This window comes from Eptatretus burgeri, chromosome 11, assembly GCF_056783735.1.
Source record: "Eptatretus burgeri isolate ZD-2024b chromosome 11, Ebu_testis_v1, whole genome shotgun sequence".
Classification (NCBI taxonomy): Eukaryota; Metazoa; Chordata; class Myxini; order Myxiniformes; family Myxinidae; genus Eptatretus; species Eptatretus burgeri.
In genome coordinates, this window is record NC_140971.1 from 35,489,314 (window position 1) to 35,503,491 (window position 14,178).

General features: G+C 46.6%; 1 protein-coding gene across 3 annotated transcripts in view; it reads left to right on the top strand.

Moving 5' to 3' along the window:
- The first annotated feature begins 659 nt into the window (after positions 1-659).
- The window catches only part of LOC147016858 (ornithine decarboxylase-like), a 67,971-nt gene continuing 54,452 nt past the window's right edge, over positions 660-14,178 (top strand). For 2 of the 3 annotated variants that reach the window (XM_085845971.1, XM_085845974.1), the window contains exon 1: positions 718-748. The gene's annotated coding sequence lies outside the window, so the exon portion shown is untranslated. The other variant, XM_085845972.1, reaches the window with a different exon arrangement.

The following is a 14,178-nucleotide window of genomic DNA, read 5'->3' on the forward strand; positions in this document are numbered from 1 at the left end:
TTGTTTTCCGAACATCTGTTTCCTGGAGCATTGTGTGCACGCACTGATGATAACAGAACAGGTTGTGATTTCCAAAAAAGCTTTAGTGATAAATGCAGCAATGATTATGAAAATACTCGAGCAACCTCAGTGTTGTATGGCAATACTTTCATATGGGATACATTAAGTTTACTTCTTGGCATTTCAGCTTCAGCTGACCATCATCAGAGGCTTTTCTTCTTTTTTTTTCAAGGACTTTGCTCAAGTGATTAAAAATTATTGTAGTTGTGGTTTAAGATTGATATGAAGTATGTGACAATTACAAGTTACAGAACATTTGTGTTAGTCATTTAAAAAAAAAAAAAGTTATGCTGGACTTGTCTGTCCCATGATCCTAATAATTAGAAGGGTTTCATGAAGACTGACTGAATCGTTTTTTGGCAGGCATCACAGCACAGCAGTGCTCATCTGCTCTCCAGTTGTAGCTCAAACGTGAATTTGTAATTTTAATTAGGGGATTGGCAAACAATGGTCAACCAGGCTGAATTAATAACATGCTTACTTTTCCTCGAAAGATCTTTAACATCCACCAACTAATGCGAGCATACAGGACAAAACTTATTCTCCATCTGTGGGATGGTGCACTTTGTGATTCAACGCCCTGTCTGCGCAACACCACTCTGACAGTTTATTGTTGGCTCAGGAATATAACGCAAAGAAAACGGCTCAAAGGTGAGTTTGCTGCATCCACACCATTCTGTCGGTCGCTGTAAGTTCTTTCCACTTGCAGTTTGTTCTGTTATATGGAAATTTAATGTGTCGATGCAAGAAAGATATCAGTATATCTAAAATTTTCTTTCTTTCTTTTCAAACATGTTCCCTTTGAATTCTTAACTTTGAATCGATTGCCTGAAATGTCGTTGCCTGTACAATACACGACACAAGAGAAAGTCTTGCTGTATCACATGACAAGCCACTTACATTTCCTCTCGGGAAATAATGCGAGGGGGAGAAAAGCAGAGATATTCCTCCTTTCACAATTTTTCAATGACATAGTTCAGAAAAAAAAACCTGTTGGGTATGAATAGAAGAGGGGGGGTGGGGGATAAAGCAGATTGCTGAGGGCTTACACCTCTGCTTTGACTTGCTTCTCCAGAGTGTTTTTTTTCTCCTTTCTTTCGAAAAATAGGCTGTTATGTGTTGGTGCCCTGGCCCAATGCTAAATTACAATTTCCTGCGGTGCATACTATAAAGTTTGGGGTGTATGGAGACACCTACTGTAACAAACCCCAAACATACGTGATTGTTTGTGGGATTTTCAAGCACATTCACAGAAACCGGTAAGAAAGTGGATGTATGATTTGGTACCAATAAGGTGTGGTTGCCTATCAGGATGATGTCGAGGTAGCACACTTACCTTTGAGCTGTATCGTCTCACTTTGATTCCTGACCCCAATATAAGCAAGGATTGTTGCTTGGCAAGCAGGGAGTTGCATCATACAGTGCGTCAAATTGCATGCTATCTCATCTGCAAGCATGAGTTGGTGGACGTTAGCTATCTCACGGTGTTTTTAGAGTAGGTGAGTTATTGCCGTGACCATGGTTCAACGTCCAGAACTCTCTGCCTTCACCTTTCAGGGGGCACTGCATCAGCTGCAGAGCCGTACTACCATGTAATGATAATGGCAATCACGTACTGTATACGAGAGAAGAGAAGAAATGGCTTTTACCATATTTTTCGGTTGATATGTGATGTGGAGTATTAGTCAAATTGGCTAATTTTCCAATTAGTCTTTCTGACATTCATCGATAAGTTGATTTGGAGTATAAGACGAGCTAGATCAACTACAGTAGTTAGCAAAATTGCCATTTAGTCGGGACGATCGAGCTGTTAATTACTCCCTGACACTCACTATGCATCGCTGCACACACCGGTACCGGTGGTCAGCATGGTACCAGTGGAAATTGTGCTACTGCTGGGCGAAGGAGGAGAAGGAGACGGGGAAGGCGAGTCCAGAGGCAGTGGGAGAGGGGGAAGGGTGGAAGTGTGGAGGTGAGAGTCGGAACTCTGAATGTTGGGACGATGACTGGCAAAGGGCGAGAGTTGGCTGATATGATGGAGAGAAGAAAGGTGGACATACTGTGTGTACAAGAGACCAAGTGGATGGGGAGTAAGGCTAGGAGCATTGGAGGTGGTTTCAAACTGTTCTACCATGGTGTGGATGAGAGGAGAAATGATGTCAGGGTAATCCTGAAGGAAGATTATGTCAAGAGGGTATTGGAGGTGAGGAGAGTGTCTGACTGAGTGATGAGTGTGAAGTTGGAAATTGAAGGGGTGATGATGAATGTCATCAGTGCATATGCCCCACATATGGGGTGTGAGATGGAATATAAAGAAGATTTCTGGAGTGAGTTAGATGAAGTGGTGGAGAGTGTATCCAAGGATGAAAGAGTGGTGATTGGAGCAGATTTCAATGGGCATGTTGGGGAAGGGAATAAAGAGGATGAGGAGGTGATGGGTAGGTACGGTCTCAACAAGAGAAATGTGGAAGGGCAAATGGTGGTAGAGTTTGCAAAAAGAATGGAAATGGCAGTGGTAAATACGTATTTCAAGAAGAAGGAGGAACACAGGGTGACATACAAGAGTGGAGGAAAGTGCACACAGGTGGATTACATCTTAAGCAGGAGATGCAACCTGAAAGAGATTAGTGACTGTAAGGTGGTGGCAGGGAAGAGTGTAGCTCGACAGCATCGATTGGTGGTCTGTAGGATGACTTTAGAGGTGAGGTTGAGGAAGAGAGTGAGGGCTGAACCAAGGACCAGATGGTGGAAGCTGAAGGAGGAAGACTGTTGCGTGAAATTTAGGGAGGAGGTGAGACAGGCGTTGGATGGTGGTAAAGATGGGTGGGATGATTGGGCAACGACAGCAGAAGTTGTGAGGGAGATAGCTAGGAAGGTACTTGGTGTGACATCTGGACAGAGGAAGGAAGATAAGGAGACTTGGTGGTGGAATGAGGAAGTACAGGAAAGTATAAGGAAGAAGGGGTTGGCGAAAAAGAAGTGGGATAGTCAGAGAGATGAAGAAAGTAGGCAGGAGTACAAGGAGTGGCGGCGAAAGGCAAAAAGAGAGGTGGCAAAGGCCAAGGAAAAGGCATATGACGAGCTGTATGAGAAGTTGGATACAAAAGAAGGGGAAAAGGATTTATACCGATTGGCAAGACAGAGGGACCGAGCTGGGAAGGATGTGCTGCAGGTTCGGGTGATAAAGGACGCAAATGGGAATGTGCTGACGAGCGAGGAGAGTGTGTTGAGAAGGTGGATGGAGTACTTTGAGGAGCTGATGAATGAAGAAAATGAGAGAGAGAAGGTTGGAAGAGGTGGAGATAGTGAATCTGGAAGTGGGGTGGATCAGTAAGGATGAAGTGAGGACTGCTATGAAAAAGATGAAAAGTGGAAAGGCAGTTGGCCCAGATGGTATACCAGTGGAGGCATGGAAGTGCTTAGGAGAGATGGCAGTGGGGTTGTTAACCAGATTGTTTAATAAAGTCTTGGAAAGTGAGAGGATGCCGGAGGAGTGGAGATTAAGTGTACTGGTTCCGATTTTCAAGAATAAGGGTGATGTGCAGAGCTGTGGAAACTACAGAGGGATAAAGTTGTTAAGCGACACCATGAAGTTGTGGGAAAGAGTAGTGGAAGCTCGGTTGAGAGGAGAGGTGACGATCTGTGAGCAGCAATATGGGTTTATGCCAGGAAAGAGCACCACTGATGCGATGTTTGCTTTGAGAATGTTGATGGAGAAGTATAGGGAAGGCCAGAAGGAGTTACATTGTGTGTTTGTGGATTTAGAGAAAGCTTATGATGGGGTGCCAAGAGAGGAGCTGTGGTATTGTATGAGGAAGTCGGGAGTGTTGGAGAAGTATGTGAGGATCGTGCAGGATATGTATGAGGACAGTGTGACAGCGGTGAGGTGTGCGGTAGGAATGACGGACCGGTTTAAGGTTAAAGTGGGATTGCACCAAGGATCGACTCTGAGCCCTTTCCTGGTTGTAATGGTGATGGACAGGTTGATGGATGAGATCAGACAGGAGTCTCCATGGACTATGATGTTCGTGGATGATATCATGATCTGTAGGGAGAGTAGGGAGCAGGCTGAGTGGAGCCTCGAGAGATGGAGGTACGCACTGGAGAAAAGGGGAATGATAATCAGTCAGAGTAAGATGGAGTACATGTGCGTAAATGAGAGGGAGGGTGGTGGTATGGTGCAGTTGCAAGGAGTTGAGCTGGGGAAGGTGGATTGGTTTAAATACTTGGGATCAACTGTCCAAAGTAACGGAGAGTGTGGGAGAGAAGTGAAAAAGAGAGTGCAGGCAGGATGGAGTGGGTGGAGAAGAGTTGTAGGAGTAATTTGTGACAGAAGGGTAGCTGCAAGAGTGAAGGGGAAAGTATATAAGACGGTAGTGAGACCAGCTATGTTGTATGGTTTGGAGGCGTTGGCGCTAACAAAAAGACAGGAAGCGGAGCTGGAGGTGGCAGAGTTAAAGATGCTGCGATTCTCGTTGGGAGTGACGAGGATGGATAGGATAAGAAATGAGTGTATTAGAGGGACAGTGCAGGTAGGACGGTTTGGAAACAAAGTGAGAGAGGTGAGATTGAGATGGTTTGGACATGTGCACAGGAGGGAAGCGGAGTATATCGGGAGAAGGATGTTGAAGATGGAGCCGCCAGGCAGGAGGAGAAGAGGAAGGCCAAAGAAGAGGTTCATGGATACGGTGAGGGCGGACATGGGGGTGGTTGGAGTGTCAATGGAAGATGTGGAGGATAGAGCGAAATGGAGACGGTTGATCCGCTCTGGCGACCCCTAGCGGGAGCAAGCCGGAAGAGGAAGAAGAAGACTCACAATGCATCGCTGCCTATGTTCTTCTTTAAAACGAGTGAGCGTATTTTGTATTTAAAACTAACGGCAGAATCATTATCAGTACTGGCTTGTAGCACATTCCATTTTGTCCATTTTGTCGCACTTCGTGACTCCTTAACAAACATTAACAGCTGACATTGTAATACTTGAGAGTTCATAGAACACATTACCTCATGCAAGCACGCTGTCTTGATAAGATAAACAATGACATGGGTGGGGTCTCCGAACAGATAATGTGATTGGTCGTGATGACGTAAAATGCCATATTTTGGCCAAGTACTGCTAAACGGAAGGGTTTTGAAAGTACCAAAAATACGATTTATGTTATGCGGTGTATAAGTATGTATACAGGGTGTTCCAAAAACACCCAGACAACATTGGTTGTTAATATATTTAGAAGCACAAATGATACAACGATACCCTTTGGTTTATATGATACAGAAACTGCTAAAGTTTTGTACACACCATCAGTACACTTCGATGTGAGTTCCATTTGTCACACACAGTACATCGAGGCAGTACACGAGTTCTTGTCATGTTCGTCCCAGCATGTTTGAGTCCACCAGTGCACATGCAGCTGTGATCCAAGAATGAAGATCCTGCAGGTTTGCCACCTTGGTGTTGTAGACAACATCTTTGACAAACCCCAACAGAAAAAAAAATCAAAGGGGGGTTATGTCTGGTGATCATGGGGCCAGACAGTTGGTCCGTCAGCCAATCCAGCAACCTAAATTTTTTTCATTCAGGACAGCCTGAATGACTAAAGACCCAAATGAGGGGGAGCACCATCCTGTTGAAAAATGCTATCGGGTTGTAGGTCTTCAGTCTGTGGGAAGGTGAATCCTTCCACCATGTTCATGAAATTGTTGAGGTCACTGTATCCTCAGCAAAGAAAAACAGGCCCACCAAGCGGTCATGGAGAAGGCCGTACCACACATTGACCTTTGGACTGTCGCGTATGTGTTCAATGACAAGGTGGGGGGTTTCAGAACCCCAGATCTTCACATTGTGCCAGTTGACTTTCCCTGATACATGAAAGCAAGCTTCCTCTGTGAACATGACCTTTTTCAGGTAATCTTCATCATCCTCTGTGCGATTGAGTATTTTCAAGGCAAACGTCTTGCCTTTGTGTCCGTCATTTTGTTTGAGTTCCTGCAGAATCTGCACCTTAAAGGCATAAAGTTTCAGTCTTGTATACAAAATCCTGAGTGCAGTGGTGGTTGGTCGTCCCAGTTCTCTGGATGAGTGTCAAATTGATTTTCTGGGACTTTGTTGAAATGAGTGACGCACTCGTTCAATGTCTGATGCACTTGTGCTTGGTCGATCGGTACTTTTCTGTTTCTGACAACATCCAGTCTCCTTAAACCCCCTGTACCACTCTCTGATACTGATCCGTGATGGCGGATTCCTTCCATACCTTGTACGGAAATTACGTTGAACCTGCTTGTAAGATCTCGTCTCGATGAACCATTTGACGCGTTGAGCTTTCTTCTGTGAAGTCGCCATTTTATTTTACATTAAACTACCAGACCTGAAAATAAAGAAAGCTTTATGAGTTTCTGTATCATTTAAAACGATAGGTATCGTTGTATCATTTGTGGTACTAAATATATTAACAACCAAAGTTGTCCAGGTCTTTTTGGAACACCCTGTATATAACAAAAGTTTACAGGTAAGAAAAACTTTTTCAGAAGTCATCTTTTACACCACCGAATTTAACCATTAAAAAGTAACCTGGGATTTTGACGACCCCAAGCCCAACATGTATTTTCGGCCCATGACATGGTCCGGAGCTCCATACCAAACTCCTGGATTGCTCTCTCCGCAACCCCTCCTCGCCACCTGTCTTGCCGTGTTTTGGTGACTGGAGGGTTGTATCAATCCCACGTGCTCACCTTGGACATTCCCGGCGAGATGCGGTTGGTGCTATTGTTACGAATTTGGAAGCTTACTGCGCACAACAGCCAGGTCCTATAGATCAGTTATATCGGTAAGTATGTGTTTCTTGGTTGGGTCCCGTCTCTTGTTTAGTGGGTAATTAAGTGTACGTGCGCGACGAAGTTATTTTATAGATAGGATTTTTACCCCAACAACAACAACAACACTCTGCTCGCGGCATTTTTCGCAAAAGGGACCCGTGACCTTTCGGATTTATCTGAAAGGTACGACCTAAATTCCAGGAGACGACTCTACTGCTCCACCTCGCGGTCGTGCTCGCCACCGAGACCCGGCCCCACAACAATATTAACATCTGTTGCTTGTCCCCGCCTCACACCATTCGAGTACAGCCCGACTCATGCAGCACGCCTCAGTTTAGTGGCGAATTGTATTTATACAGAGGTACGATGAGGTGCGGGGATATTATTCCCGTGTGCAAGAGGTGTTGGTGGTCGAAGTCGTGAGTTCTTGGTGAGCGAGGGGTGAGCAAGATGAGATGCCGTTGGAAATTGTTATGCAGATTTGAATGAAATGGCGTGCCATGCGCGTGCCGTATAGTGTGTTTGTTCTTATGTTCATTCTCCCATGGGAGGCTGCGTGGTGTGCTTGCTGTTCATGTCGTGATGTGTGTGTGCTTGCTTGCTTGATTTGTACCATGGCTAAAAGGAAAGTGTTGGAATATAAATCAGAACAGAAGATGGAGATATAGTTACTAGACCAAGCTATTCGACCCACGCAATGCACTTCGTCCCATTAACCCACTAGACATGAGGGGAAGATCTGACTGCATGAAGACTAACGAAATAACTGCCTGGGGAACACTATGTTGGGTGCCATTGCCTTCGAGGCATGCGGTTTTACAGAACCGCAACTATATATATATATATATATATATATATATATATATATATATATATATATATATATATATATATATATATATATATATATATATATATATATATATATATATACATTCAAAGCTCGTTACTATGCCACCTCGCTTCTATGCCACTCTCGCTATTATACCACTTTTGCTCGGTCCCGACAAAATTCAATACAAAATAAATTTACTATGCCACCCCCTACTCTCGCTACCATGCCACTACTGTGTGACTGTTAAAAGGCACGAGTCGTGAAAAAGTCTGTATTGCGCAGTGCTCGATTATCACACTCACGTCCAAAGGCGAAGCGATGAACTACAGTCCAGCTGCGCACAACATAACTCAAAACGTACGCGCATAGTCAGACTGTGTCAAAACACGCGATTCTTCTCCCCGATGCCAGCCACAACAAGCCAATCACAACACGCACAACGAGACACAAAAAAGCACGAGCACACACACAGACACGCAGGCACACGTACAACAGTGACATCATTTTTTTTCAAATTCAGCCCATAATGTCAGCTCAGAAACGCAAGCGAACCGACTTTACGCTGAAGGAGAAGAAGGAGATCATCGATGCTGCGAAGAAGGAGCCGAATCATTCCAAGTTGGCCAGGGAGATTAGCAAGAAATGGGGCGTCGAAGTTAAGAGAACCACCGTGAAGGGCATTCTCAGCAAGAAGGATGCAATCGAGGCTGCAATCAAAGCTGGATTTCCATCGAAGCGCATGAAGTTGACGCAGGCTCACGACCCGAATCTTGATGAGGGAGTACTCATGTGGCTGAAGCAATCAAGAGGACAGAATGTGCCTGTCAGCGGCGATCTGATCAAGGAGAAGGCGATGAAACTAGCCGAGCTGATGCACATCCCAGACTTCATGGCGAGCGACGGTTGGTTGGGCAATTTCAAGAAGCGCCACGGCATCACGTTCAAGACAGTGCAGGGCGAAGCTGGAGCGGTGGATTCGCAATCCCTTCTTGAGTGGCGACAACAGGTTCTCCGGCCCTTACTTGGGCAGTTCTCCGCAGACGACGTCTTCAACCTGGACGAGACTGGACTCTTCTGGCAGCTGCTTCCGAACAAGACCATGGCTTTCAGGGGAGAGCGGTGTACTGGAGGAAAGAAAAGCAAGCAAAGGATCACTCTTCTGGTTGGGGCAAACATGAGCGGCAGCGAGAAGTTCCCTCTTCTGGTGATTGGCAATTCCAAGAAACCCCGTGCCTTCAAGACCAAAGAGATCCCGGTCAAGTACAAGGCGAACTCGAAGACGTGGATGACGGCGGAGCTTTTCAAGATGTTGCGTGCGTGGGACGGACGACTCGGCCAGCAGGGATGCAGAGTGCTGGTCTGTCTCGATAACTTCTCTGGCCACCCTCCCGAGCTCGAGCTGTACAACATCCAACTGGTCTTCTTCCCACCCAACACGACAGCCAATTCGCAACCAATGGATCAGGGAATCATAGAGAACCTCAAGCGCCACTACAAGAAGCTCCTGCTATGCCGCCGGCTTGAGGCCATGGTGACGAGGGAAAGGAGTTCAAGTTCACGTTGCTCGACGCTCTACACGTCGCCCGGCGTGCTTGGGAGCAGGTCGGCAAGTCGACGATCAGGAACTGTTTCGCGAAGGCCAAGTTCATCAAAGAGTAGATAAAAACTGAGCCACAGGATGCGGAGCTGCCCGACATCTGGGAAGCTCTGCCTGCCGAGGAAAAGATGCACGAGAACGAGGAGATCGAGCTGTCTGACTTTCTCGAAGCCGACGAGCGCCTCGCGACTGGCGGGTATTTCACGCTGGAGGAGATTGCGGAGAAGATTCTGTGCAGTGAGGAGCCGGTGGAAAGCGAAGATGACGAGGTAACTGTCGAGGAGGAAATCGTTCCGTTCGAGGAAGCCCAGCGCGCTTGTAGCACCGTCCGGAAGTTCATGCAGTAGAGAAGCGGGAAGCCCGGTGTGATGCAAGCGTGCGATCGGCTAGACAACGAGATGCACGAGATCCGCCGAAAGAAGATGCGCCAGCCGACGATTCTTGAAAGCTTTGTGTGTCGTGAATTTCTCGCCATGCCATATGTTAGTGTGTGAACTCTGTTTGTGTGTGTATGTTCTCCATTCGCTTAGCTTATACAACAGTCGTGCCTTTTACTTGCTGGAATAAATTTTGTCTAAAGATTAACTACAGATGGGTAACTTGAGAAAATAAGGCCGTTTTTACAAAATCTCGTTACTATGCCACTCTCGCTACTATGCCACTTTTGCTCGGTCCCAACGGGTGGCATAGTAACGAGCTTTGACTGTATATATATATATATATATATATATATATATATATATATATATATATATATATATATATATATATACAGTCAAAGCTCATTACTATGCCACCTCGCTTCTATGCCACTCTCGCTACTATGCCACTTTTGCTCGGTCCCGACAGGTGGCATAGTGACGAGCTTTGACTGTATATATATATATATATATATATATATATATATATATATATATATATATATATATATATATATATATATATATATATTGTTGTGGTTGACGAAATTCACAAACCACCATTCAGGTCCCTTAGGTGAGATATCTCGGTAAGTATATGTGTAGTTAGGCCCAAACCCGTTGTCTAGAGGGAATAAATGTCATTCAGTCGGGCTGCGACTCTTCAGGATAGCCGTTTTTCTTTTACTATCTTTATTTTGGACCAGCCGCCATTATTACCACCACCAACCACGTCTCAACAGCCATCACACAACAACCACCAACCACAACGCTGCTTCACAACAACCACCAACCACAACGCCGCTTCACAACAACAACCACCAACCACAACGCCGCTTCACAACAACAACCACCAACCACAACGCCGCTTCACAACAACAACCACCAACCACAACGCCGCTTCACCACAACCGCCACGACCTTTACCGTCACAACTCGCCACCATCGCATAACCGTCACTCCCACGCCACTTGTGGGCGCCGATGCTGGACTCGTGAAGGGCGCGCACCGAGCAGCGTATTCAAAAACATCACGGACTTTCCGCAGAAAACGGATCAAAAACGACTCACGCCGACTTTTGTTCCGTCCAATCGGTGAGCGAGGGGCGATTTGGCCCCGCCTCCAGGGCGTTGGAGGGTGGTCGCTATATGCAAATTCATGGATCAAAAAGCATTCACGCCCACTTTTCCTCGGTCCAATGGGGAGCCAGTTGGAGAGGTGAAGGGTCGGAGGCAGAGGGTCAAGGGTGAAAGAGCGAAGCCACGGGGCTTATATAAACGGCTGCGTTCGTCAGTAAAGTAGAGTTGTGCGGAGTTCAAGAGAGTCGTCGGTGGAGCTGGAAAGAAGAGTTGGGACGAGCCAAGAGAGGAGACAGAGAGGGCGAGTAGACGGAGCCGTGGAGAGGTGACGGCGGCGAAGGCGGACGAGGGGGTGCTCGCGTCGGTGCCGGGAGCTGCACAGGGAGAGGCCAGCAACGCGACCGAGGCCGAGGAGGAGACGCTCGCCGCGGGACCCGAGACAGGGTGATATCCTCCTTCCCCCGAGCATCAGCAACCCCCTCCTGTTTCCCCCCCGTGCTGAGATAGTGCGACAAAGGGGGCCCCTTTCCCACCCCCTACCAGACACTGTCCGCGAGGCCCGCGGAGTTGAGGCGCCGCCGCCGCTCTGCGTCTCATCATCAGACGGGTAGGCCCGACACGGTCTCGGCCCCAGGCCCGCCTACCCCCCTCATCCTGGAGGGTGGTTCTCTTTTCTTTTCCTTTGGGAATATGTGTTGTCAGCGCCGTCTGTGAAGTAAAATTGTATAAGTGTTGCCGTGTGCCCGGTAGTCGGTTAGATCTGCATTGTTGCATTTGCTTTTTGTGTAATATTGCATTGTCTTCTTCTTTTACATGTGCTTTTGGTGGAATTGTATATGTGTGCTTTCCGTTCATCGCGAAATAAATGTGAGTTATGTTGAACTGTTTTCCCGCTTCGCTTCGTCTTTTCTTTCATTGAATCTCCATCTTGCTTCACGTAAAGGGTTGGTCGTGGGCTAAAACGCCCGATAATTAATCGAACCGTCGAGGCCGACGAATAACACCGCTCGGTTATCCCGATAGTACGGAACGGGTCGCTTAAAGTGGCCCGTGTCCGAAGTCGACCTGCGGCGAGGTGCGATCGCCCGGTCTACCCTCCGTGTGGGTACTTCGGTAGGTCGAATTTGGCGAGCAACCCTATCCCTCGCGGGGGCCAATTGGCACGATCGCGGTGAGACCGAAAGGTCCACCCGTGACTAGTTCCCGGCGTTAGTCCGAGAGGGTCACGACTGGATTGTCCGTCCGGTGGGCGACGTGCCGCGATTCGAGTTACGTGGCCGTCCGCACGCCGGCGGGCGCGAATCCGCAACAATATGTTGGTTCACGAATCAGTAATTGACCACTATATTCGTTATGGGTGTGTAATATTACAAAAGTAAAATATAACACTTTAGTTATACAGTCTGCTTCTGTCTGTCTGTCTGTCCCGAGCATAGCTCTGTGGGTTTTGATCCGATCTTGATAAAATTAGGGTGCGAGGTTTGTATCATGATCTAGTTGTGTTTTCCAGAAAATGGACGTGCTGCGCCCATTATGAGCGGAGCCACGCCCAAAAAACGTGTGTTTTTAGGGGGTAGCCGGTTTCAAGTAACATCTTCTCCGAGGGGGTTTGTCGAATCTGGCAGGGGTTTCGGTATTTGGTTAGCCCAATGGCACCTGCATGGCCCCACAGAGCTTGATTTTTAATTTTAGTCCCAAGGTCAAGGTCACAAGGTCACGAACTTAGAAAATGTCAAAAACATCATTAAATTTGGCATCGAGCTCCTAGGGTTTTCAACTGTTTCGAATGAAAGTTGGTATGCAAGTAGTGCTCTTTGAGTACTACAATTCTCATCACTTACGTTTTTCCCGATTCCCGCCAGTTTGCCCGTGGCGTCCCCTCGAAGGTAAAAAATATAAAAAAGGCGAACCGTGTGCATTGCTCGTGAACCATCGCCGTCTCCAGACTTGTTTTCTTTCTTTTTTTTCTGAAAAAGATATTTGGGGGGGGGGGTGGAAAACACCCCAGATTGCCCAGCTGTTACTGTGGGATGAAGGTTGCCTATTATGGGTTAACACGTTACATTAGTTATCCTTGCCTGTTTGTGTCCTTTATGATGTCCTTAAAAACAATAAATTTCCCATTTGGAATGATTTTCAATTTTGTTTGACTGCCAGACGGATTAAAGAATGATCTCGCTCTTCTCTGCGCATGCAGATCGGGACTAATTCAGAACCAAAGTATCACTGAACTACAGATTCCTTTTCTGATCTGTGTTCAAAATACAACATTCAATTGAAATGAAGCTGTTCCTCGATCATAAGGTGACGTTTGTAGACTGACGGGGCTTTTCGCTTCACGTGCACGGGGTAAAAACAACAACAGTGCAGCCATGCTCATACCTGTCATTCTCTGCCTAATTTAATCACTCAACCCCCGACATAGGGAGCCGAGGGACGGCACTTCATATTTCTGATCGATGACCTGCACAAACACTGAGCTGAAAAATGCTCTAAAGAGTTCAAGGAGTGATTCCCTTGGGGTGTTATGGCCTACACAGTTCCCTCAGCCCTTGTGCTTTGCTTTGCTCTCTGGGGAGATTTAATCTTCACTTGGGAGTGCTGCAAATTATCTGAAGGTGAGCACTCGGGAGAACATTCAGATGCCATTAGCTCGCACTCTGTGCCTGGGTTCATTGCAAACCTTGAGTATGACTATGCCATAACCCCGTTACCCAGCATGTGATGGCACACCGCCATTCACCCAGTTAGCACGCTGAGGAAGGGTTGGAGTGTTGGACTTGTAACTAGTACACACCACACCACACTGCACACCACAAAATTAAAACATGTTATAAGCGAAAAAAACACACACACACACACACACACACACACACACACACACACACACACACACACACACACACACGTTGCAATAGTCTTACAACCACATTGGTGCAAAACTAACAAAAGAAGATAAACGGGTGACTGCATCAGAGGCAAGGTAGCTTGTTCAGAGATACAATGGTGACATCATGCTCTGAGCAGTAGACATCCACAACATCAAAAAGGTGTTGGTGCTTGTGCTTGAGTTGTCATCGAGGTGATCCAGCAGATAAGTCTGTGGTGGGAACTTTCACACGCTGTTTGAGGACATGAACCTGAACAATTTTGATTGGATGGTGGCTGATGCTAGATCATCGTTGAAGTCACCCAGGATAATAGTTGGGATTGTTTGATGTGGATAACGGGTGATGATATACGAGGGTAATAATGATGACGTCATAAGAGATGATGGATGTGAACGTTTCGAACGGGCAACTGCACTAGTTGAAGTTAATTTTACAAAACTATTATCAGAGTGCGCTGCAACTCTTGACTCCACATACGAACGTC